Consider the following 26793-nt stretch of genomic DNA (forward strand, 5'->3'; position numbering starts at 1 on the left):
GAAGCCCGCGAGGCGATGGAATCAGTACATTCGGGAATTTGTGGAGCCCATATGGGAGGAGCAGTACTAGCTAAGAAAATTATTAGGCAAGGCTTTTATTGGCTCACCATGGAAAGAGATTGTAACGAGTATGCGAAGAAATGTCACGATTGTCAAATCCACAGCGATTGCAGTCATCTTCTGGCCATGGAACTACATGTGCTAGCACCTATTTGGCCATTCGCTGCTTGGGGCATTGACGTCATTGGCGAAGTAAGGCCTAATGCTTCAAATGGACATAAGTTTATTGCAGTCGCCATCGATTATTTCACCAAATGGGTAGAAGCAGAGTCGTTTAGCAAACTGGGATCCAGGCAGATGAGAAAGTTCATTGAAAAACACTTGATCACCAGGTTCGGAGTGCCTCATCACATGATCACGGATAACGGAGTCCAGTTTCAGGAGGAAGTAAGGAATATTTTCCGAGAATATGGCATTGAACATCATAGGTCTTCTCCGTACCGTCCACAGGCTAATGGGGCAGTAGAAGCAGCTAATAAGAACCTTAAAAGGATCCTCGTAAAGACGGTAGAATCACATCGGAACTGGCATGAGCACCTCCCACTCGCGTTGTGGGCTTATCGCACGACAGTCAGAACCTCGACTGGGGCAACACCGTTCTCCTTGGTATACGGAACAGAAGCAATTTTGCCGATTGAGATTGAAAAGCGATCGTTGAGAATCGCAGTGGAAGCAGAAATTCCCGAGGCGGAATGGGTAAAGAGGCGATGCGAGCAGTTGGCTTTAGTTGATGAGAAAAGGATGGAAGCTCTTTACCATGTACAGTTGTATCAAAGAAGGATGGCTCGGGCTTTCAATAAAAAAGTCAAGACCAGCCCTATCAAAGAAGGAGATTTGGTGCTGAAACAGATCCGTGTGAAACACACCGACCCGAGGGGGAAGTTCAGGCCTAACTGGGAAGGACCATTCGTCGTGAAGAAGATACTAAGCAAAGGAGCGGTGAAGTTAACCACAATGGACGGCATGGAATTCTCCGAACCTACCAATCTGGATAGGCTTAAGAAATACTTTTCGTAAAAAAAAAAAAAAAAAATAAAGAAAAATTCCCGATAGGTTGAAAACCTGCAAAGGGCGACCTATGCAACAATAAGGGAAATCCCAATGGGTGAAAACCCGAAAGGGCACTCATTTAAAAATTCCGGGATAGTAAAAGGAGAGGAGAAAAATCGCCGGGATCCGAAAACCGAAAGGCGGGTCCTGGTAACAATAGTTATAACTTGAGCAATTACAAAAACAATGTATAAGAGACTAAGTATTTCTGTTGTTTGTAAATAAATAAAGGCATGAATATATTTGACGAGAATGATTGGAATCATCATAATCTACTGAATGCATGGTAGTATGAATCATGAGTTATACATTTCCTATCCTACTTTTCACAAAAGGCCTACCTACTATCCACCCCACTCCCTATACATCAGCTATACATCGGGGAAACTCTAATAAAAGCTACAAAGCAATACATAACGAGCCTAATACGGAGGGAAGTCCCAATAGTTCTCAAAATCTCTCAGGTGAGATGCCCACTCCGCAGATAGTGTCTCCTCGGCAGCACGCGCTCTCTCATCAGAAGCTCGCGCTCTCTCATCAAAAACTCGTGCTCTCTCATCAGCAGCTCGTGCTCTCTCCTCTGCAGCAAGGCATCTGATCGACTCATCACGCGCCCTCTTCTCGACGGCAAGGCGACCCTCAGTCTCCCGTCGCATCACTCCCGACCAGTGGTCGTTGCTCTCTTGATACACACGACCAACTCGGGCATCAGCTTCCCGCACTAGCTCACTCTGTCTCCGCTCATGGGCATGAAGATCACTCTACAAAAAAAAAAGAAAAAAAAAAGATAAGAGGCATCCTAGGCAAAAACATAAATCATACATACATGCATACATTTCACTACACTAAAGTACAGTAATGATACATACCAGGTGGTCGGTGCAGCGCAAGCTGAGGCGATCTCGTAGGAAGCCGGATAGATCCACGTAGTCTGTACAGGTCTCCCTAGTGGTCAGTGAAGCGTCCGAGGGATCAAACGGGACCCTCGAGGAGAAGATAGGAGGGGCCGCCTCGAATCCCGCATAAGGTGTCCCAGACTCGTCATAGCGGATCGTAGCATAATCCCTCCCGTAGCCTGGTATAGGCACGCCTATGGACGATCTCTCCGGTCGGGCTGCGCTGGAGGACTCGCCGACGAAGTAGGGCTGCTCGCGCGCTGGTGTCTGAGTCTGAGTGCCATCAAAAAAATCAGATAAGTGGGCACTCCTCCAAGATCCCTCCTGCAAAAAAAAAAAACACACAATAAAACCTCCGAGCATATCATGAATAAAATGAAAAGGGGGCGGAATCACTTACCAGAACCTCCGCCTGACCAAAGACGGCCTCGACCGCCTCTCTCGAAAACACGTCCGCCACCGGATCTACCTCCATCGCTGCCGCCGGGGCATCCCTCGCGCTCAGTAAAGTAGACAAATAAGGCTCGCGGCCCCCGGCATGAATCCAGACCACTCTACCAACAAAACGACGGGTCAGATCTCGACGAATGGTCGATAAGGGCAGAGTCCGTACCGCAAACATAGAGATGGGGATCTCACCCGGCGTCCAATGGGCGTCTCTAACCCCGGTAATGCCTCGATCCCCTATATACCACGCCCGCACGCAGGGGCCGGTGAGCACACACTGCTGCTCCTGGATCATCGACACGTATGCATACTCAGGGCCGAAGTCGAGGTCATCCCACCTGAACTGAATCTAAAGCAAAATACACAAAGAGAAAGTCAGAAAGGCTCAAACCAAAATCTGGCACGATGGGGCAAAATCTACCTGACTCAGGGTCAGCGAGTCGATCCGATCCAGAAGCCGCGACACTGTCCGACTCCTCTCAGCGCTCAAGTCGAAGTCCCTCCATCGAGTCATAAATGGCGGCCTCGGCACTCTCGGTCAAGGTCGAGACCGGCTAGGAAGGATGTGTCTCTCGTATGCCCACACCTGCGGTAAAAACAAGGACTAGGAGTGTGAAAAATGCGAAAAAGATAAGACAGATAAGTCAAGAAGGCGTCACGTACCAGCAGGGCAAAGGTATAACCGCCGAAGTCCTTGCGCTTCCGGCAAGTCAGATCCAAGAACTTGTAAAGAAAGGCTAAGCCTGCCCCTGTCCAATCATAAGAAGCCGCTGCATCCAGATCGCTAAGTGCCTGAATGAGACCTGCGTGTACCTTCCCGCCCTTCGTGCGGAAAATCGTCTCACTCAGAGCATATACTAAGAAACTACGAACCGCCAGGTCGGTAGCGTCAGTCTCGCAGAAATCACGTCTACTCAAGAGGCTCGCGGTAGAGACAAACTTCGCCGGAGTAGACTTGGCGCATAGACGAACTCCCGGTCCAATCAAGGTAGCAAGCCTAGCAGGGTCGACCCGTGGTCGCATCATACCAAAGTGGAAAGGGACGGGAGTGTTGCTCCCTCGCAATCCTGTCAACAGCGAAAAATCTCGAGGCGAGATGGTCATCTCCCCAAAGGAAAGGTGGAAGGTGTGGCTCGAGTCAACCCACCGCTCGCATAAGGCCCGTAGGCCAAAAGGATCGCATACCCCGTTAGTGCGGGGCACCGCTGCAATAAAGGGCTCGAAGCCCAACTCCTGCACACGGGCTCTCGCCGCGGCACCCAGCCTATCATACCATGAGTGAATCTCGGTGGTGGTCCCCGAAATCTCAATGAACTAAAAAGAACAAGACAAGAAAATTTAAATACTGCTCCTAAAGCATGCATTTGATAAGAACGCGTCAAGAACAGGTATTCTTTCATTATCTAACCTAGAGACATCCGGTCAGTTAGGACCAATTTTCTGTAAAAAATCTCTCATGTAGGGTCCTTCACGTAAGGTTGAGTCAATTCTTTGATCCACTCTCGTCTGCGGCGACGAGGAGCGTAGATTAGGTTTTACTATTCACATACGTTAACGGCATTAGGTAAGTTTTTACTATTCACGTCATTTTCACTATTCACGTGCATTAGCTAAGTTTTTACTATTCACATTGTCACTATTCACGTTTTTACTATTCACGTGCATTAGCTAAGTTTTTACTATTCATGTTTTTACTATTCACGTGCACTATTCACGTTTTACCATTCACGTGCATTAGCTAAGTTTTTACTATTCACGTTGTCACTATTCACGTGCATTAGCTAAGTTTTTACTATTCACGTTTTACTATTCACGTTTTTACTATTCACATGCACTATTCACGTTTTTACTATTCACATCGTTTTTACTGTCAACATGCATAAATTCGTAGTGTACTATTCACATGCATATAGCGCGCATTCTTACAAAAACAAACAGGTGTTACGTGTAAATAAAGGAATTCACGTTTTCTAGCTAAAGTCCTCTAAGGAAGTCTAAGAGTTAGCATGCAAATCATGTTCGTATAGGAATGCTAAAGCCTAGAGTTCAAATCAAATAAGAGTGAGAAACCACTTACCTCGTTGCAGCGTGTCCTGCTCAAGTGTGTTGTAGGGTCGTGGAAGGTATCCACTCTATCCAGGTTTACGTAAACCTCGTCCATGCCTCTGGTGCCATCCCATTCGTCTAAATCCATCCCGAGAATAATCCAAATTGAAGTCTAGTGAGAGAAAGAGGAGAGAGAAGGTGTGGGGTTGAAATGAAACCCCACCACCTTATATAAGAAAAGGGAATGGCATTCCCGTAAATAGTGAAAAAAGTACGATTTGACATAAAGGTAAAAAGTAAATAATTAATTACCAGATGCACAGACCTCCGATTTGCAGTCCGTTTCAGCCTGCATTTCTCCCAGACAGTGATTAACATTGTCAAAATATTAATTCCAGACAACAGCTAATTTTTACAGAACAGTGACACCAGTCAAAATACAGACGACAGTCAACAGAAAAACAATCAGTAGTCTATGTCATTTCGGACTAAGACGTGTGCCCATTGAATCGTCGAGATGATAACTCCAGTGAGAAAATACAGACAACAGTGTGGTAAGAAAATCCAGAAACAGACCCCGCTTTTGAGCCATTTGACTCACGGTCGCAGACCGGAGTCGCTTTTGAGCCATTTGACTCTCGGTCGCAGACCGAAGTTGCTTTTGAGCCATTTGACTCTCGGTCGCAGGCCGAAGTTGCTTTTGAGCCATTTGACTCTCGGTCGCAGACCGGAGTTGCTTTTGAGCCATTTGACTCACGGTCGCAGACCGGAGTTGCTTTTGAGCCATCTGACTCACGGTCGCAGACCGGAGTTGCTTTTGAGCCATCTGACTCACGGTCGCAGACCGGAGTTGCTTTTGAGCCATCTGACTCACGGTCGCAGACCGGAGTTGCTTTTGAGCCATCTGACTCACGGTCGCAGATCGGAGTTGCTTTTGAGCCATCTGACTCATGGTCGCAGACCGGAGTTGCTTTTGAGCCATATTTACCTAAGATCGTAGACTAGGGTAGCGGTTTAGCCATTATCCCCACAGTCGTAAATCAGGGTAGCTGTTTAGCCATTATCCCCGTGATCTTAAAATAGGGTAGCTGTTTAGCCATTATCCCCGCAATCTTGAAATAAGGTAGCTGTTTAGCCATTATCCCCACAGTCGTAAATCAGGGTAGCTATTTAGCCATTATCCCCGCGATCTTGAAATAGGGTAGCTGTTTAGCCATTATCCCCGCAATCTTGAAATAGGGTAGCTGTTTAGCCATTATCCCCGTGATCTTGAAATAGGGTAGCTGTTTAGCCATTATCCCGCGATCTTGAAATAGGGTAGCTGTTTAGCCATTATCCCTACAGTCGTAAATCAGGGTAGCTGTTTAGCCATTATCCCCGTGATCTTGAAATAGGGTAGCTGTTTAGCCATTATCCCCGCAATCTTGAAATAGGGTAGCTTTTTAGCCATTATCCCCGCGGTCATAAACTAGGGTAGCTATTTAGCCATTATCCCCGCGATCGTGAACTAGGGTGCAGCCCGAAGCAGAGTCTGATGCAGTCAGAGAGCAACGCCAGAGCGCGCAGCGCAAAGGTCAGGTATGTTTTCTCCTACTCGTTACGTGTCTTTTACTTTTATATGTTTTACATTGCATGTGTTACGTTAGCAAAAAACGTTTTCGAACCACACACATCACTGTAAAAATAGAAAAGTAGGGGCAACTGTAGACACAGAGTCAGACGACCTGTGACGAAAACCTGAAACAAGACGGTCGAAGCGATTGATTCCGGAAGTTTTGAAAAATATATAAAGAATAATAAGCTGAGGAAAATTAACGGCACGACGCGGGCACGTAACGGCATCCCGCACGCGGACGACGATGGTCGAACGCCCGCTTGACGGCTCGAGACGTGCGCGTGGCGTCCGTCGGACGCACCGCGAGTGGCACGCTCTCGACGCCCGGGGCAGTGCCTGGGACCGCTGGCGGTGCGCGCCCTCGTAGGCCGTTGAGCACACGTGCCTGGCAGCGCGAGGCGCGCGTTCGGCGGCCGCGACGTGCGAGCGTCTAGCTGTGCGGAACGCGCGCTCGGTGGCCACGGAGTGCACGCGTCCGACGGCGCGGGGCACGCCCCGGGGGTCGCCGGGCGGGCACCCAACCACGTCGGATGAACGCCCAACGCGTCGGGCGGACGCCCGACGAGGGTTGGGCGCGGGCGCCCAACCTCGTGTTGGGCGATCGCCCAACGAAAGTTGGGCGATCGCCCAACATTGTTGGGCGGCCGCCCAACAAGGTTGGGCGGTAGCCCAACACTAGGTCGGGCGGCCGCCCAACCACAATGGGCGATGTCCAATTTTTTTTGGGCGTCGCCCATTGTTCCGGGATCCATTTCCCTATATAAGGGCACGGATCCCAAGGTGAAAAAGGGAGGGCCTTTGAAAGGGGGAAAACTTTCCCACTCTAAACATTTTTAGAGAGAGAGAGTGGATTTTTTTGAGAAAAATATTTTTTTTTTCTCTCAAAAACTCCCAAATTTCCTAAGTTCAATTTTTACTAAATTTTTATTAAAATCGGGAGCTCGCGGTTCGTGGAATCAATCAGCTTCGACTGTCAGATACCGCATCAAAGGTATTATCCGAGGACTAGACTCTTTATTTTATTTAATTTATTTCTCTCCTTCTATTTTTTTTATGCTATAGTTTTTATTCCTTTAGTCATTTATTTATTTTGTCACGTTTTATTTAGTTAGCGTATTTATTTAATTTTCGTTTCGTGTCAAATAAAATTCGGTTTTGTTTTAAAATAAAAAACCTCGTTTTGGATATCCCAATACGAACCGTGATCCGATAAAAAGGTAGTTCGGGTATCGAAAATGTTGTAATTATAAGTTTTTTTTATTTAAAAGAGGTTTCCAAATAACGTTTTAAAATAAAAACATCGTTTTAGGAACTTCCGTTTTCGACTATGATCCATCTTTGGTAGTTCGGAAGTCCAAAACGATTGAATTAGATTTAATTTAAAGCTTTTGAATAAATCTGGAAAATATTAGAGTGCTGCTGTAATTTGCCAATTCTGTCACTAAATGCTGTTTACCGACGGATTTTCCGTCGGTAAATCTGCCAAAATGTAAAAATGCCATTTCAGTGCCTTTTTCTTAACTTTTAGACTTTTAATCCTTAGTATATATATATATGATTATGTAATACATGTTTTTCAACTTTTTAGAACTTTAGTATATATATCTATTTTAGAATATTTGTATATCTCTTTTTATTCTATTTTGTAATATAAGTATAAATATATATATATGTATTTCATTTTTTTATTAACTTAGGTTATATTTAAATATTAGTTACTTGATATTTTGAGAAATAATGAATAGACATTAGCATATGGTATTTTTGATATTTAAACTATATTAATTATGTATATATATGTATAGTTTTTTTAGAATATTTGGGTTATTTTAGTGATTATTGAGTTAAATTATTTTTAGATAAGTATTACTTTCTTAGTTATAAGATTTACTTATTATTTTCACATTTCAAAGTATAAGATATATTGTGTTTATTATCTTCATATACATATAGTGATTTTTGGTTAAATCTTATTTTCTTATCTTCCTTTTTTATTTAAATGTATACATATATATATATGGTCTAAAACCATTTTCTTTATTCTTTTGGCCCATTCATGGGTCCATGTTTCAAAAGGACTTCATTTGAGTGTAAATGTTAGTTTATTGTAATTATAATAGTTAAAGAGTCCATTAAAGTAAGTGGGAAAAATAAATCACCAAAAAGAGAGTTTTCAATTGAATTAGTTAAACTAATGTTTTTTTTAGATTTGTAATGTAAATAAATGGAGTCATTCTTGTTAATATTTCAAATCGTCTTCAAAATACCAAGTTTTAAAACCCTAATCCGTTCCAAAGGCGGATTAAAGGATCATTGTAATTAAAATCGTTTTCTTTGCGAATAATAGAGTTTTGAACCATTTTCTTAAAGAATTTGTACAAAATAAAATTGACTTGTATGCTTAACCATGTTTTCTCATTAAAAGGTTTTTTATCTCAAACGTTTTCGAATACTCGAGTCGTTCCAACGGCGATTCGGGTAAACTTCATCAAACGGGGTTTTAAAACGCACCTGAATCGTTCCAACGGCGATTAAGGTGCGAACCATGTAAATAAATCCGTTTTTGGGAAATAAGTTAGTGTAGAATAAACACACGATATAATATTTAATACGGTTGTAAATAAATCACTTCTTTCTTCCCCCTCTCTGTGTATGTATAAACATAAATGGGTGATTCTTTACTGATGTGGCTTTTCAATATCATATGCTCAAAACGGTTTCTAAGAAGAGAAAGAAAAGGGTTTCAAATGAATTTTAAACTTAAAGAAGTATACGATTAGTCCGTTATCGCCTAACATGCTGAGTAGGAGGCCGGTGGTTCATAACCGGGCGATGTCGGGGTGCCTAGTAGCCTTTCTCCGGAAAGGAGCTAGCCTTCTCGGCTCGTACCTAAGTTTCTCGAACCCACACCGGTCTCCCGCAAGGGATCGGTGTTCATTTTCCCATTCGTGGGTGGCGACTCTTCCATATCTCCGAGCTCTGGTCCTGTCGAGCAGCTTGATTCCACGATTGGTTGCTTTCGGCGCCAATCACCGCTTACGTCGCCATGAGGTTGTCCACCCCCCGGTCCGCCCGGGAGATTAGGCCGCGGCACCTCGTCTAACAGCGGTGTCTTGTTATAATGAGTAAGAGCTTTCAGCAGCCCCTTTTTCTGCAATCGTTCGAAAACTTTTGCGTAGGTCTGATCAAATTTGGCGAACTGCCTCTTTTCGATAGCATTAAGATCAAGCACTTTCACTGCTGCAGATTCCGCACTCGCACTTGGCCCTCCGGCACTATACCCAGACTTCGTCCATTTAGTGTACGCCTTTTTTGGTTCTCCATCCCCCTCAACAGTTAAGGCACAACTATACATCTGATTGAAATCGGTAAAAGGCATATACCGCAGCTCATTCTTAATATACGGCAAGGTGTTACCGACTACCATTCGGATCTGATCCTGCTCAAGCGGCTTCTGCTTCATAACCGCGGCCTTGGCCCTCCATCTTTTCACAAAATCGGAGAAGGATTCCCCAGTCTGCTGCTTAGTGCTCTCAAGCTCCTTCAAAGTGACCTCAAGCATGGTGTTGAAGCTATACTGAGCGATGAATGACTTCGCTAACTCTTTCCAATCCCTCTTCGTCACCATCGGCAATGCATGAAACCATGTGAGGGCAGCCCCCTCAAGATAGGTGTTAAACAGCCCCAGGACTTGATCCTCAGTCAGGATCGTGTGCTTCATTACAGCGACATACTGATTCATGTGGGCAGTGGGATCCCCAGTTCCATCGAACTTTTTCATGTCAGGGAGCCGGAATTTCAAAGGCAAAGCCGTTGCCGATAAACAATTCTTCAAGTTATAAAAGTCCTGACTCCCGGAACTTCCCCCACGTAGATCCTGCACCTCCTGAGTGACGTGTTGCTTCCACTCCTCTTCCTTAGCTTTCTCTTTCTCAAGCTGCTTCCGGATATAATCTTGATAGTCATCCTCATTCCCAAAGCGAGGTCCATCGTTCACCTCATTATCAGCGTGTTTACTGCCACTTTTGTCATCTCTCATGGCCAGCTTAGCTAACTGGGCCGCTATCACCGCTAACTGCTCATTAATGTTGTTCACAGAGTTTTCCAATCCGGCCACTTTTTCGTCGGTCGCAGACATACTGGCTGAAGACTGAGTATACTCGGACGAAGATGATTCCGAAGCCACAACTGCCGATTCAGAACTGTCAATCTGTAACTGGTCAAACTGCCTAACTAGCCGACTGCTCTCTCGGTACCAAAATCGCTTAATGATGACGTCTGCGCGAACGGTATCCATTAGTATGTATGCATGATTTTATATGCATGATTCGTGGTGTGTGCATTTATTTATTTACGGATATATAAGATAAGAAGAACAAACGTTAGTCTAATTACACGTATCACAACATCTCTCTTCCACCCTTATTCCTCCACACACTCGATGGTCCAAGTCTCTTTCCTAGGATTTTGGTTTGGGGCTCACATTGCGGTCCAGGGGACGCGTGATGCCGTCGATTATTGCGGAAAAATAAATCATTCACCATACAACACAGTTCGTTTTTGACGCATCAGCGTTCAGTGACTAAGATATTGACCAAATGGATTGTCCTTTCGGAATAACTCGTCTTTTTTCTTTTCGCGAGACGCATTAGTTCGGGTTTTGACTCCCTTTGAGCGCATCTCAGTTTTTAGACGTGGTACGAGTTATTCTTCTAGTCCAATCATTCGTTATTGACAATGACCCGTTCCCTTTTATTTGCGTGGGTTCGTGTCTCGATTTTTGGATTACAACGGGATCTTTTGGATCTATCGAGAGACGCAGCCACGTGTTTATTTAGTGATGAAATCACTTTTGGATTTTATTTTAGGGAACGGACTCATCGCGTAACGCGTTTGTTCTTAGCGTCGAGGATCCGTTTGCTCATTTTAGCTACGTGAAAAGACGGCGAGTCTTATTTTGAGCGCACGGTAACCTTTCGGCTAGCAACAGTTCGTTGTTCTTCCCAATCCACAGGATATATCATCTTAGTGTGGTTATAGAAAATCAACATTTCGTTGAATCGCATGCTTATTCAAAGCGAGGATATCACCGTTCTCTTTCCTTTAGGCACGAATTAAGCAAACACGTACATCGGGCCATATTTCTTGCAGTTTTGGTAACGGTCAAAATGATCGAGTCGTTAGTCAAAACCCGCAGTCTCGTCCATATGGCGCAATTATATGGTTTGGCTTAATTCGGCTTCGTGATTTTAAACGGAGTATACACTCGTTCGAGGCACGTATTCAACGGAATTGGTTTATTTTCTTTAACTACTCTCGGTATTGACATATCGTAGATTCGGAATGATTTTGGTCGTTTAGTTCATTTTTTGCTTTTCTTTTCTTAGTCACTTCTGCGGACACGTCCATTTCTCTTAAGAACGACACGGGGCATAACGTAAAAGCTTGTCTTTTATTCGGAAGGGACGGGCTACGTGCGTGAAACTTTTCACGTTATGACAGGGTCGTTCGAAACCGAAATGTTCTTCGTTTTCGTTTCGTTATGATCTCATTTTATCCCAATTTATTTAAAGAATGTGAATAACGGCTACTGTCAATATAGTCTTTTGTATCGAAATGTAACTATCCTTAACACCAAACCGACGCATACTAATACGTGCTTACGTCATAACGCATTTCCTGAACATGTGCCTTCGTCGGGACACAGAAAGGGACAAGGCGGGCCGCACATGTTCATTCATACGAGATGACTAAGTCGTCTTTAGTTTAAATCGTTTCGATGTTTTAGGGTAATTAGTATGTCGACTCAAGAGTATATATTAACGCATCATTTCATTTTCTTTACATACTTTAGGATTTAGACACGTATCATGGCGATTTGAAAACACGAACTGATTCATTTATCACACCAAAAATAGTAATGGGTAATCCTATGGCAACTTTTAAGGCTACTATATGCTGACACGGCTGATCGCGGGACCTCATAGGACCGCACAAATTCGCCCCTAACGAATGGATGGGGACCCTTTGGCGCCTTACTGTAAGGGGGAACTTACACTAGCCTCTTTCGAGCGACGAATGGACTCTCACTAGAGGTTTCGCGGAAATTACCCAAAAGGTTTGCAATAATGCACATGAATGCATACGAAAAGAAATAATACGATCCGTCCCCGTTAAGGGCTTAATACACGCCTTCTGGAATCAAATTTCTCGCTTCCCCAGCAGAGTCGCCACTTGTTAGACGAGGTGCCGCGGCCTAATCTCCCGGGCGGACCGGGGGGTGGACACCTCATGGCGACGTAAGCGGTGATTGGCGCCGAAAGCAACCAATCGTGGAATCAAGCTGCTCGGCAGGACCGGAGCTCGGAGATATGGAAGAGTCGCCACCCACGAATGGGAAAATGAACACCGATCCCTTGCGGGAGACCGGTGTGGGTTCGGAAAACTTAGGTACGAGCCGAGAAGGCTAGCTCCTTTCCGGAGAAAGGCTACTAGGCACCCCGACATCGCCCGGTTATGAACCACCGGCCTCCTACTCAGCATGTTAGGCGATAACGGACTAATCGTATATTTCTTTAAGTTTAAAATTCATTTGAAACCTTTTCTTTCTCGTTTTGAAAACCGTTTTGAGCATACATTATTGAAAAGCCATTTTAGTAAAGAATCACCCATTTACATCAGTTCAATATACACAGGAAAGAGAGAGGGAGAAGGAAGAATTGATTTATTTGTAACGTGATTTATGCTTCGTGTCACATACTAATTCTATACTAATTCACTTCCCCAAAACGAGTTTATTTACATGGTTCGTACCTTAATCGTCGTTGGAACGATTTAGGCACGTTTCAAAACCTCGTTTAATGATGTTCACTCGAATCGCCGTTGGAACGACTCGGACGTTGAAAATGTTGGGATAAAAGCCTTTGATAAGAAAACGTGGTTAAACATACAAATCAATTTTATTTTGTACAATCCTTTAAGAAAACGATTCAAAACTTCATTATTTACAATGAAAACGATTTTAATTACAAGGTTCGCTTAATCCGTCGTTGGAACGGACTAAGGTTTTAAAACGTGATGTTTTGGAAATGATCTAGACATATTATATACATTTGAAATAAAGCCCATTTGAAATATGGACCCATAAATGTCCAAAGAATAAAGAAAATAATATAGACATATTATATACATTTTAGCCAAAAAAAAACCCATGAAATATTTATAGAGAAAATAAGGATAAGTGAAAAGATACTATGTAATAAACATATAAGAAATGATAATAAAAATACTAAATATAATACATTTTTACTTTAAACATGTGAAAATAATAGATAAAGCTCCTAAATAAGAAAATAACATTTATCCCCAAAATAGTTTCACCTAATAATAACTAGTATAACCCGAATAGCCTAAAAACTATATATATATATATATATATATATATATATATATATATATATATATATATATATACATAATGTAGTTTAAATATCAAAATAAAACCCATTATCCACAAAATATCTACTAATTAATTACTTCCAAAACACCCAAGTAAATAACATTCTAAAATAAAATCAATTATCATTTAAATGAAGGAAAAAGAAAATATATATATACGTATACCTATATTAGATTAAATCAAAAAATGATATATAAATATCCTAAATAACTATATGTACCAACTATCCAAAAATAGTTTGAAAACATTTATTACATAAATATACATATATGTACAAAGGATTAAAAGCTTAAAAGTTGAGAAAGAGGGACCAAAACAGCATTTTTTTACATTCCAGCAGATTTACCGACGGAAAATCCGTCGGTAATCAGCAATTAGTGACAGAAAACGCAAATTACAGCAGCACTCCAATTATTTCCAGATTTATTCAAAAGCTTTAAATTAAGTCTAATTCAATCGTTTTGGATTTCCGAACTACCAAAAATGGATCATAGTCAATAACGGAAGTTCCTAAAACGACGTTTTTATTTTAAAACGTTATTTGGAAATTTCTTTTTTAAGAATCTTATAATTACAACGTCTTTTAATACCCGAACTACCTTTTTATCGGATCACGGTTCGTATTGGGATATCAAAACGAGGTTTTTATTTTAAAACAAAACCAAATTTTATTCAACACGAGACGAAAATTAAATAAATACACAAAATTAAATAAAACGTGGTAAATAAATAAATAGCTAAATAAATAAAATTATAACATAAAAATAAATAAAGGAAAAGAAATAAATTAAATAAAATAAAACGAGTCTAGTCCTCGGATAATACCTTAAGTTCGGTATTGACGATTGAAGTCGGTTGATTCCACGAATCGTGCTTTCCCGGTATTTTTTGTGTTTTTAGTAAAATCTTAACTTTTAGGAAATTCGGAATTTTTAGGAAAAAAAATGTTTTTTCCCAAAAAAAGTCACTTCTCCCTAAAATGTTAGAGTGAGAAATTCCTCTCCAAAAATCCTCCCTCCAAAATGCATGGGGATCCGTGCCTTTTATAGGCATTGGATCCCCGGAAGGAATGGGCGACGCCCGAGCAAGATCGGGCGTCGCCCAAAAGGGTTGGGCGGCCGCCCAAGCCATGTTGGGCGGCCGCCCAACCTCTGTTAGGCTATCGCCCAACATTGTTGGGCGGCCGCCCAACATTTGTTGGGCGATCGCCCAACAATTGTTGGGCGCGCGCCCAACGGCTGCCGGGCGCGCTCGCCCGACGCCTGCCGGGGCGCGTCTCGCGCCGTCGGGCGCACACGCACCGTGGCTGTCGAGCGCGCGCTCTGTGCCGCCGGGCTCGTGCGTCCAACGGACGTCGAGCGCGCGCCACTCGTAGTCGGACGTGTGCGTCCAGCAGACGTCGAGCGTGCTGCCGGGCGGGCGTCCGACCGTTGTTGGACGCACGTCGGCTGCCGCTAGGCGCTCGCACCGCGCCGCTGAGCACTCGTGAGCCGCCCAATCGACGACCGCGACCCATTGCAACTTCTCCTTCCTTATTATATATTATATATTTTTTGTTTTTAAAACTTCCAGAATCAACCGTTTCAACCGTCTTGTTTACAGGTTTTCGTCACAGGTCCTCCGACTCGGTGTCTACAATTGGATTATGAAAAGAAAGATTTCCATAAAGTAAGGGTGATTTGTTGTGAGAAATGCCCATGACATCTGTATGGGAGTTTGGAGAAGAAGACAAAGAATTTTCTTGTGAAGACATTATCTAGTCCACAAATGCATGAAGACAAACAGAAATAGGCACTATAATTCTCAGTTTATAGCTAATTATTTTAAGGAGAGAATTCTGGATCAGCAAACTACCAAGTTGTAGAAGTTGCAAGATTTGGTCAGAACCAAATTGAAGGTTCATATTAGTAGACACATTTGTAGAAGAGCAAAGATGATAGTACTTAACCAATTCATTGGTGATTACAGAGAAGAATATGCTAGGTTGTATGACTACAAAGATAAACTGTTGAGATCCAATCCAGGCAGCACTGTGGTTATTAATGTTGTTAGGAGATTGGAACTAATTTTCAGGAGGTTTATGTATGTTTTAGTTCTGTTAGGGAAGGGTTCAAAAGGGGATGCAGAAGATGTATTGGATTGGATGGATGTTTCTTGAAGGGAATTTGCAAGGGGCAGTTGTTGGTAGTTGTGGCAACGGATGGTAATCACCATATGTATCCTGTGGCATGGGCTGTTATAGATGATGCTGAAAGGAAACATATATGGCGTTGGTTTTTGGAACAGTTGATATCAGACTTGGACCTTCAAGATGGTGCAGAGTACACTATCATTTCAGACATGTAGAAGGTATGTTATGATGTTGTTTGTTATTATGCTGTTTGTTAGCATTTAGGATGCTTAGTAGTATGTTATAGAAATTACTGTGATATGTTAAAATGATTGCATGATTGTAGTATGTTATTAACGTATTAGTTGTTTATGATTGGTATGTTATGGTATTAATGTAGGGTTTAGAGGCAGCAATAAAGGAATTATTGCCACAAGCTGAGCATAGAATATGTGCAAGGCATATTCTTGCCAATTGGGCAAAGAAATAAAGAGGGGTAGAAGGTAGGAATGCATTTTGGAAAGTGAGTAAGGCTACATTTGAAGCAGAGCTTAAAGACAGATTGCAAGAGATGAGCCAATTAGGAACATGGATTGTAAATTATCTTATTAACTATAAGAAGGAAAGATGGATGAGGACATACTTTCCCACAAGCACCAAGTGTGATTCTGTTGACAATAATATCTCAGAAACATTTAATGGGTGGATATTAGGGGCAAGGCAAAATATGACTAAAGTTACCTACGAGCATATCAATTATGTGAGCCATTGGTATCACAAGCAGACTTACCTACAAGCATATGGAAGCTTCATATAGCATGTACTCAATATGAAGATGTGACCTCCTAGTTCACATCCTCCAATCCGGCCACCAGAAATAAAACCATTGCTAGGAATGCCAAAGAAGAACAGGAGGAAGTCTAGAGATGAAGTAAAAAAATTTGGAAAGTTGACAAAAAGAGGTGTGAAAATGACATGTTCATACTGTAAAGGTCCAAATCACAATAAGAAAGGCTACTTAGCAAGGAAGAATGATTTAAGACAGGTGTTTTGTACTCATTTTGTATTTTTTATTGTTGCTGGTTTAAATATTATTTAGGGATGTTATGTAAATGGGATTTGTATTTTCTGTGCAGGGTATTTCAAGGGAAAGAATACCTGAAACCAAATCTCAACATCAAGAAGAGCTAGTTAGGAAAAGAAAGTACAGTACATCACAGGCCAGTAGCAGCAAATCAGTGCATGGGAGAAAGAAAAATGCATCACAACCACAAAAGGTAATTTTAAGTTTAAGTTGTACATTTGGAGAGATTTTTATACTATTGTCACATGCTGAATTGATTTAGTAACAAGTGAATATTAAATTATTACTAGGTATGAAGAACTTCCAAGAAAAAGAATGCAAAATATGGATATGGAGTTTTCATATCAGAGAAAACTGGATATACAGTTCAACATGTATACAAATGAAAAGTGCATATTCATTATTACATTGTGTTCACTAGTTTTTATAGTATTCATGTTTTATGTTGTTTACTGCAGTGTGGTAGGCCAGGAGGTATTGTAATTTCTTCAGGTACAGCTGGTACCAAAACTTCTACACATATTACAGGGGATATTGGATTTGAACCTACTAAGGTTAAATCCAAAGGAAAAGGCCATATGTTACCTAATGAGCTCCAAAAAAGGAGGGTGTTGAGAAGGGCTATGTATGAAAGCAGGAGGATGCATAACTCCCAAGAATCTCATGCATCTCAAATGGCTGGGACATCAAGTGGTCAACAAGCCCCTCAGTCTGCACCAAATATGGACAGAAATGCACGAACACCAAGATATGCATCTCAAACAACATCAACTACTGTAAGACAAGTTCAAAGCTCCTCTAAGGAGTCTCAACCAAATATTGTGAAGTAGTTTAAATTGTAATCTGAAGGACATGTAATTTTTGGTTTTTTGATGCAATTTGTATTCTCCTCATTGTCATGAACTAGTATAATGTTATACAATTTGTATCAGCAGAATATGTTTTTTTTGGAAAAGCAAATTAGTTGTAGTCAATATGCTACAATGAAGCTTGTTGCTTTTGGATAGTGAATGACATTATCTTTTAGGCCATTTTTAATGTCAATAACCATTTGTTTCAGTTCATTGTTGTGTTGATTTTATGCTTCTTTAATGCTATTTATGTTCAGATGTTAAGTTTGTGACTTATATTGTTTCAACTGCAATTTCTATAGGTGTCACACATTCTGTTTTTTTTTTTGCCAAATCAAAGCATTCTTATTCATTGTGCCATAAATACATTGTGTTTCATAGTACACCAACAGATATCATAACAGAAGCCAAAATACACAAAAGAAAGCACACCCAAATTACAACAACATCCCACAAAATATCCCAATCACAAACACCACAAGGAACTTCAACCAAACACCCCGAATGCATCTAGCTTCTTTTTTTCCTCATCTTTGTCCATTATCTTCCTCAATAAACCAATCATCACTGACTTATAATGGGGTTCTAGCTCTCTATTATACCACTTAAAATATCCACAACTTGGCTCTTTCCACTGAAAAAATAAATAGAATTCATCATGAATGCATTTACTTTGATTTATTCCACAAAAACAACAATCATCATGTAAATGCAACATATTTAAGATTTGGGATTTTTTTACCCTGTATTTGAAGCAACCGTAAAAACATCTCACCGGATTCGTATCACGCTATGAAATCTTCAATGGAGCTATTTCTCCATATAAACACCTTTTCACCGCCATAATGTCCCAAAACTTTGAATCCAGAAATCACTAAAAACGAACAGGAAGAACAAAAGGAAGAAGAAGAAGAAGAAGAATGATTTAGGAGAAGGGACCAGCGGAATAAGATTGAGGAGAATGGAGGATTTATGATTTAGGAATTTTTTTGAAGAATTAGGGATTTGGTTACTTAAATACTGATTTTTTTTGTCCAAAGATCTGATTATCATACTCCACGCGCGTTGTTGCTCTTGTATTTCATGTATTTCTTCAATTACAGTCATGTCAGCAATTTGGGGTTATGTTTTACAATTGGACAAGTTTGAGGGGTAAGTTGTTACAGTTGAAAGTGGAGGGGGGGGACAGTTGCAACATTTGGACAAGTTCAGGGGTTATATGTGTATTAGGCCTAGAAAAAATTAACAAACAAATAGTACTGGTAAATGGTAAAAAATAGAAACAATTAATAATAATTAATGAAGAAGTGCATAGAAAAAAAAGGAGAAGCCATTAATAAAATTCTTAATAATAATGTGGGGGTAAACTACAACAATGATACCTGAACTTTACATAGTTTACACTTTGGTACCTAGATTACATTTTGTCCCAAAAATATACCTGAAGTAATGATGACCGGACAATTTAGTATATTTTTACCGGTTATGACCGGTCAACGCGAGTTTCATGAGTTAATTACATTAATGGTACCCAAAATTTACCATAATTCACACTTCGGTACCTGAATTTTATTTTATCCTAAAAACATAACACAAGTAAAGGTGACTGAAAGGTTTAGTTCATTTGATCGGTTAGTGACCGGGTAACATGAACTAAACATTGTGACTCACCATACACTCAATTAATATAAAATTATAATATTGTCATTTATGAGCTAAATGACGGGTAAATTTCATCAATGGTGTACAACCTTTGTTCCATTTCACACTTTGGTGTACAACCTTCAATTTGTCTCACTAATATGTACGATCTTATAGGTGACCTCCCACTATGGTGTACAATAGGTAAAAATGACCGGTCAACGCTTAGTCAACGCGCAACCTCAGCTTTGACCGGTCAAAAAGTCAAAAAAAATCATAAATTACTTATATACCCTTATTTAAGATTTATTTTCTTTATTAATTTTCTTTCTCTCTCTTTGCCTTTTCCTTTCTCTTTCTTACACTCTCTCTCCTCTCTTTCTTTCTCTCTCTAAGATAATAAAATTGCAAAGCTATGGACTGGAAAAATCACACTGTATGGACGTAGAAAACTATGAGTCTAAACTGACAGACATGGGAATTGACGAATATGTGGACAGGGATTAGAAAAGGAAGGAGATTTATAACTGGAATCGACGAATATGGCTTGGAATTGGCACGGGAATTGCAAGGGATTCGAGCGGTAAATTTCCACTGATTTCCACAAAAATGGAAAACCTGCAAATTCATCCTTGAAAAGAAAAAGAAAATATATCTTTAACACTCTGAAAATGTGAAGTTCATATACATGGATAAATGGATAAATGTTAGTTAAAGACAATTAGAAAGAGGATGAACTGTATTTAAATACAGATGGCAGCCATTTTCTTGCAATTTAAACTGATTCGACAGAAAATACTGTAACTTCTAGACTAATTAACAAGAATACAAAATTCTAAAGCAAATTAATATGACCCTTTATTCAATAATTAAAGTTTCTTTAGCCAATCAGCTTTCTAAAAAGACGAAAAGAAAATTCCAATCTTTTGAATTTAGCTTCAGCTTTCTTCACTCAGATTTTATTGTTCGGATTCTCATTCTTCCTTGCCCTGCTTGCTTCGGTTCCTTTTCACGGTTGCGAAACTCTCTTCTCATCTTCACCGATTTCACTGACATAAATATCTCAGGTACTTGCTATCAGTTTATGCTTTTTTATTCCACTTGATTTCAATCTCTGCTCTTGCAATTTACCCAGAAAATGATGAACTGCTTTAGTTTTGATTAATTTAAGTAATTAGTTGTTTATTATTCTAATGAATTAAATTAAATTAATCTGGTTTAATGGATTGTATTTCTTGGAAAAATGGAGGGGCAGGAAGATAATGTTTGCAAAGTATGTGATGATGTAGCCATATTGTGAATAATTATAATCAGCCTCAACAATAATTATAATGTTGGTTGTGATAATATTATTGAAACTCAAATCCAAGTAATTAAAATGCTGCAATTAAAGGAATGAAGGATTAATTTTAGCTCTCAAATCCAAGGATGCATTCTGATTACGATGAACACAAAGGTTAAGGTGGAAGTAAAAGTCAAGTACGTGGGATTTTGAAGAGAGAGAGAGGAGTTAGAGAGAGAAAGATGTGCAGAAAAACAAAATGAGAGATGGAGAGAAAAGGAAAGATGGAGAAGAGATAGTGTTTTTTTTATTTATGAATGAGGTGTTTTTGTAATTATAATATGTGTGGGTCCCTTTTTTAAATGGATAAGATAAAAAATGATGAGGTGTCATGTTGACTTTGGGTTGACCGGTCATTTTAACCGGCTATATACCAAAGTGGGAGGTCACCTATAAGTTCGTACATATTAATGAGACAAATTGAAGGTTGTACACCAAAGTGTGAAATGAGGCAAAGGTTGTACACCATTGATGAAATTTACCCGCTAAATGACAGTATTATAATTTTATGTTAATTGAGTGTATGATTGGTCTCAATTTTTAATTTAAAATGGTCAAACTCGGGTTGATCAATCACTGATCGGTCAAATATACTAAAATATTGAGTCATCTTTACTTGAAGTGTATTTTTTGGACAAAATGAAATCTAGGTACTAAAATGTGAATTCGGATAAAGTTCAGATACCATCAGTGTAATTTACTCATCAAAATTGCATTGACCGGCCATTAACCGGTAAAATATACTTAATTGTCCGGTCATCGTTACTTTATGTATATTTTTGAGACAAAATGTAATCTAGGTACCAAAGTGTGAATTAGGGTAAAGTTCAGGTACCATTGGTGTAATTTACTCAATAATGTGGTGGGCAATTAGTTTTTTCCTTTGCATTCTAGTGGGTAAATTTCATCAATGGTGTACAACTTTTACCTTATTTCACACTTTGGTGTACAATCTTTAATTTGTCTCATTAATATATATGGACTTATAAGTGGTCTCCCACTTTGGTGTACAACAGATAAAAATAGCCGGTTAATGCGACATGTCAGATTTGACCGATCAAAAAGTCAAAAATTGACTCACCATATGTTCAATCATTAAAATACCTCTTTGGTTTCCCTACATGATTTTTCACCATTTGTTTCTTCAATATCTCTACATCCTCTGCACTCCACTCCTTTTCTTCAGCATTTTCCACCGACTCACATCCTTTTCTTCTTTACAATTCTTCTCTCTCTCTCTCTCTCTCTCTCTCTCTCTCTCTCTCTCTCTCTCTCTCTCTCTCTCTCAAAAGCTTTCAATTAAAATTATGCTAGCAAGAGAAAGAAGGATGAACTTATATCTCTACTAATTTCTGTAAGGGTTCGTCAGTTTTCACAAGAGATTTATTGCTCCAACGTTTCTCATATCCAATACATTGATATTGTTTTCATTTTTCAATTTCCCTTTTTGAGTTTTTCAATTTTGTCAACTAAGAAATTCGTATATACTTACATTCTATAGCATAATGCAGAAGACCGTTGATTGTTTGCTGTTGTAGGTTGGGTGCTCTTCAAACTAATCTGGTATTAAGACAATCCATTGCCTTTATAGTCTTCATTTTCTTATGAATAGATGATTTTTCAAATTGGAATATGATACTTGAATCAGACATTTTAGTTTGAGATCATTTCAGGACAATCCCTCGAAAAGGTTGAGCCATATCAACTTCTAATTGGATTCATCTTTTTTTTTCCTTAATTGATAATCCATTTTTTTATTCCCACATAAACAATTGGATTTACAACCGTTTCTTCTGATATAATCGGTTTTGATCTTTTCCTTGGAGCTCTTTTTTCAGTTTAGATTTAGAGGGTTTAGTTTTGGATAAAAATAATATAAAGAACCAACAACAGGGAGGAGAAAGAAGATGGTAATGGTGTGATGGATCGGAAGGACAAAAATTAATTTGATCTAAGGTATGAAGCTAGATGAAGAGACATTAATTTGGCTAAGGTGATGTTTGTAGAGTGAAGTTTGCTCGAAAGCTTTTCAAGTCATCACCCAATGGTTAATGATGGAAATTATAATAACCATATTGAAAGCTTTTTATGATAATATTGATCGGAGGGTTGAAGAGATCACAATGGTGGATTTATGAAAAGAGTTTAAGAGAGAGAAAAGTAAGAGAGAGAAAGACAAGGTACTTTAATGATGGTTTTAGGAAGAAGATCCCAATAAGGGTATTTTAGTAATAACACATGTGATGTATTAATTTTTTACTTTTTGACCGGTCAAAGCTGACGTGGCGCGTTGACTTCACGTACACCGGTCTTTTTTACCTGTTGTACACCAAAGTGGAAGGTCACCTACAAATTCGTACATATTAGTGAGACAAATTGAATGTTGTACTCCAAAATGTGAAAGGAGCCAAAGGTTTATACACCATTGATGAAATTTATCCGCATTCTAGCCAAAATATTTCTATACAAATGGTTTTACCGTTAAATAAATCATTTAATTAATTTTGAGTGGCAAATATTGTACACTATTAATGAAATTTATCCGCATTCTAGTCATTCTAACCAAAATATTTCTATACAAATGGCTTTACCGTTATAATTTTGAGTTTTTTTCATCAAAGAAACGATCTATAGAGCAGAAACCAAAAACGTCATCCCCACCAATCTCCATCGCCACTATGCTACATCACCGCCGGTATCCATTCATTGCGGTTCAATTTTCTGATTTTTTAATATAAATACGCAGATCTGTTTCATGGGTGGATTGAAGTGTAAAAATTAGCTTGTTTTATTTGTATTTAGTTATCACTTGTTTTATTTGTTTTGGAATCTAGTTTTTGGAATTAACAACTCATTGATTTTTTTGCAGAAAATTCTTCTAATTTCCAGGGGACAGCAGCTAAGAAAGTGAAACTTTCAATAGGTGGTTGTCTATTATTGCATTTTCCCACTCTCCCATTTCGTCTGGAAAAAAGATTTACAACAAAAACTGGGCGATTACTGACAAATATTTCCGTCAGTATTCAGGTTTTTCCTAATAAAAAAAGCGCCCACCGTGGGGCTCGAACCCACGACCACAAAGTTAAGAGTCTTGCGATCTACCAACTGAGCTAGACGGGCTTATATGACTTTGTCTACAGTTCCAAAGTTAACTAGGTTTCCTAAAATTGTTTGCACTATATTTTTTACTGTAACCAAATTTTCTACCGATACCTTTCTGAATTAATTAGTTCTCAAACTTCATTTTCTTTTGAATGTTTTGTAGCTAAAAGTAGGAATCCATTCCATTCCCGTGTTATATATAATATATATAAAGAGCAGGGCCGTCCTCGGCAATGCCTAGAAAGGGCGTCTGTTCTAGGCCCAAGGAATGGAAATGGAAGTGTCCAAAAATAATATTTTTTCAAAAGAAATAATAATACAGAAATTAAATCTTAAGAGATACAATAGTTACAGAAATAATCTTAGATCCAAATAATTCCCAGCACACATCTAGAATAATAGAGGAAGGATCCGAAAATAATTTTTTTATAAAAAATTATATAAATTAAAATCTTAAAATTCATAAGCTAAACAGTCACAACATGTAAATTTATGACTCTAATTTGTAATAATAATTTTTCATATGTTGATGCAGATGATGTTTTTTTTTTTTAGAAATGAAAGTGTTGCAAATGCTTTGGTTAAAATCATCGATGTCAGCATTTTGAAATTTTTTAGTTTATTAAAGTAGTAAATTGTTATCCAAATATTTGAGATCATCAACGTCTCAAGAAAAGTTAAATGATTTAGCAATTTTATGTATTGAAAGAAATATATTAGAGAATATTGATGTCATTGGAGGCCGCATAGGGCCTCCGATAAAAAAAATAATTTTTTATTTATAAAATTCAAAATCAATTTCAATAATACAAATTGTCTCATTGTTTGTTAGTCATTGTCTCTTAACAACAATTATATAACAACGGTCTTCAAAATTTATATTACAACTTTTCTTTTAACAAGGATGCGTTACAAATTTAGCTATATGGTTATAGGAGAAAGCAAATTCAGTATCTACTTACAAAATAGTATACTTTTAAAATCAAGATTCGTCAGACAATACTATTTCAATGTCATTAACGGAGGATGAGTTTTTTTCGATAACAGAAAAGTCTTATTGGATAGTCAGAATGTTAGAGGTTGCAGGATAGCCAAAACATAAAATTGCACATGAAACAAAAAATCATCTTTCATTAACGATGCTTGAAATTAGATTGTTTTGTTCTGGCTATCTTGCAACCTCTAGTAAGAAGGGAGAGACTCATCAATAATAAAGTATTAAAAAAATACATATCATCTCCAACAATGTTTATCATATTCACTCCTTATTTATTATTTTATCATTAAAATTATTAATTATTATTATATTTACCAATAGTGAGAGGAGATAGACTCCTCAATAATAAATTATTAATAAAAAAAATTGATACGAATTAATCACGAACAAATTGATTTTAATCGTAAATCGACGAAGAATTTATTCTCGAGCTTGAACTTGAAGAAGTTAATCCCAAAAGATAAGAAATCTTACTCCAATGGAGGTTTTGAATATTAATTTGATTCATTAAATGTTATTCATTTTTACAAACAAAGAAGTTTAAATACCTCTCCCCAAATAAATATAGGCCCTGTTTGGGAATTAGCTGTTAGCTGATTACATTAGCTGTTAGCTGTTAGCTGATTACATTAGCTGATTTGACTAGCTGTTTGTGTAGACCTGTTTGGTAAAAATTAGCTGATTGATAATAGCGGTTTGTGCAAAAAGGCGAATAAGGGCATTAATTTTGGCGCAGGAAAAGAGGGAGTCTATCTATTAGGGTTAAAGAAGTCCATTAATTTTAATATTCCAAAACGCTAATTGAAAAAGCTCCTTTTAAAAGCTTTTTCTAAATTGGCGTTTTCATCCCAAAACTCTCTCTCAAACCTCTCTCCACCAAACACTCCAATCAGCGGTTTCAGTGGTCAAACCTCTAAAATTGGTCAAAACCGCTCTTTTTATCCCAAAACGCTCTTTACCAAACAGGGCCATAAAAGACTTAAACACCCTAACTAGGGTTACAATTAACAAAGAGAAAGATAGGGATAGGATGGGAATAGGCGGCTAAATGGCATTTAGGATAATAGGATGACAGAATTCTGACAACTCTCGTCTCCTAGCCCAACTTACCTACTCGCGAGCTTTCGAGCCGAGTTTTGGCCTGCTCAAGCTCGGCTCATTTATGAACCGAGCCAGTAAATCGTGCTCACGAGCAGCTCATTTACAAATTGAGTCGAGCCGAGCTTTTATCGAGCCGACCACCGAGCCGCTCATGAGCGGCTCAGCTCATTTACAGTCCTACTCATTATGGCCTTTTATGCCATCATTTTTGTTTGAACCTTCTTCCGTCATTTCTCGATCTTGCAGAAATTTGGACCCTTGCTCTTTTTAATAAAAAGAGTTTCATCTTCATCATTGCTCGGGACTTTAGACGTTTGTTTGTCTAGAACCTTTTGATTAGCAAAGATATTTTCTAACTCATTTAAATTTGACTTTTTGGCCCATCCACGGATTGCTGTGACAAGTGCATTAAATTCGGAAGGCAAATCATGGAAGAATATGATTCTTCTCATTCTTATTTCGGTAATTTCATTTTCAGGATCTAATTTTAAAATTTCATTAAATAAAGTTTTAACTTAATAAAGTATCTGATATAACCACTATCCACGTACTCCATTATCGTCCTAGATAATTGTACCACGTTCAGCACGATCTTTTACCGATAACTCACAGGTAACTTCCTCCTTTATTCCTATAAATAGGTTGAAAGCTGAAGAGGAAGGGGTTGGCTTTGAGAGAGAGAAAAGGATACTATATTTTAACGAAAAACCATTAGAGGTTCGGTTTCTGTTTAAAATCGCGAAGGGTCAATTTCGTTAAAAACGAAAAACCATTAGAGGTTCGGTTTCTGTTTTAAATCACAAAAAACGTGGAGAATCAATTTTATAAAAAATGAGAAAACGTTAGAGTCGAGTGTCGTTTGAAAAAATTGAGAATCGTTTTTTAATTGAAACGAAAAAGCGGTGGAGGTTCGAGTTCTGTTTAAAATCGCAAACAGCGGTTGAGGATCGTTTTTTAATTGAAACGAAAAAGCGGTTGAGGATCGTTTTTAT

General features: G+C 39.0%; 1 non-coding gene across 1 annotated transcript; it reads right to left on the reverse strand.

Annotated features, from left to right (window-relative positions):
• Window positions 1-23648: 23648 nt before the first annotated feature.
• TRNAK-CUU (transfer RNA lysine (anticodon CUU)) lies at window positions 23649-23721 on the reverse strand. Its single transcript has one exon. It is a non-coding gene; the product is annotated as a tRNA-Lys (tRNA).
• Window positions 23722-26793: the final 3072 nt, after the last annotated feature.

This window comes from Euphorbia lathyris, chromosome 8, assembly GCF_963576675.1.
Source record: "Euphorbia lathyris chromosome 8, ddEupLath1.1, whole genome shotgun sequence".
Lineage (NCBI taxonomy): Eukaryota > Viridiplantae > Streptophyta > Magnoliopsida > Malpighiales > Euphorbiaceae > Euphorbia > Euphorbia lathyris.